Source organism: Symphalangus syndactylus, chromosome X, assembly GCF_028878055.3.
Source record: "Symphalangus syndactylus isolate Jambi chromosome X, NHGRI_mSymSyn1-v2.1_pri, whole genome shotgun sequence".
In the NCBI taxonomy this organism is placed as follows: Eukaryota; Metazoa; Chordata; class Mammalia; order Primates; family Hylobatidae; genus Symphalangus; species Symphalangus syndactylus.
The window spans coordinates 126121482-126122494 of NC_072447.2; the positions used below are offsets into that span (position 1 = coordinate 126121482).

The window sequence follows — 1013 nt, forward strand, 5'->3', positions numbered from 1 at the left end:
GGGATATAAAATCAGATAACCTGGATTTGGATCTCAGCTCAATAATAATATTGGCCTGGAAGAGTTTTGAGGATTAAATGAGACAATTTAGGTGAATCACTTGCCATAAAGCCCAACACAAAGCTCTCAGTAAAAGTAGTAATAGTAACAGTTGTTTTTGTCATTGTTTGTTGTTACTACACTGATTTCTTACAGCTTCAGTTAACTAATAATTTACTAAGGCTATACTTTCAGGGATCATTTTTATAGCTTATTACTAGAGGAGTTAATGTGAATGTGTAGAGCACCAGAAAACTTGAGGAGGAGGTGCAGCGTTCTCTCCTGAGCATAAAGCCGGCCCTCAGTATTGTGTTGCCTCACTGCAACTGCCATTTGCCATTGACGTTGATTGTTCTCTTTCACTGAGAGAGTAAGAGGACAGGATGCGTTCTGAGTGGCTCCTGTTTATGTTATTAAAAGTAAAAAATAAAAGAAAAAGGAATTTACCGCATCCTGGCTACCCAAACCTCATAGGCTTTCAAATGTAATTGCAGGAGAAAATGTGACTTTGCTTCTCTTTTTGATCTATACATCCCCTCTGTCTAGTTCTAAGCTGCACCAAAGATTCTCCCTCCTCTCTCTCTCTCTCTCTCTCTCTCTCTCACACACACACACACACACACACACACACACACACACAGGAATTAAGCCAGAGATGGTATGTCAGCTGTGATGGATTGATAGTTCCTGCCTGGGATAATTTGATGAGAGGAATCCTGAGATTCCACTGGAAATCAAAATATAAAAGTAGCATGATTTTTTTTTTTTTTTATTATACTTTAGGGTTTTAGGGTACATGTGCACAATGTGCAGTTTTGTTACATATGTATCCATGTGCCATGTTGATTTCCTGCACCCATTAACTCGTCATTTAGCATTAGGTGTATCTCCTAATGCTGTCCCTCCCCCCTCCCCCCACCCCACAACAGTCCCCGGAGTGTGATGATCCCCTTCCTGTGTCCATGAGTTCTCAT

The 1013-nt window shown here is 40.5% G+C and overlaps 1 non-coding gene across 1 annotated transcript; it reads left to right on the forward strand.

Moving 5' to 3' along the window:
• Nucleotides 1-218: 218 nt before the first annotated feature.
• Nucleotides 219-436, forward strand: LOC129476646 (small nucleolar RNA U3). The gene has a single exon (XR_008655054.1). It is a non-coding gene; the product is annotated as a small nucleolar RNA U3 (small nucleolar RNA).
• The last annotated feature ends 577 nt before the right edge of the window (nt 437-1013 follow it).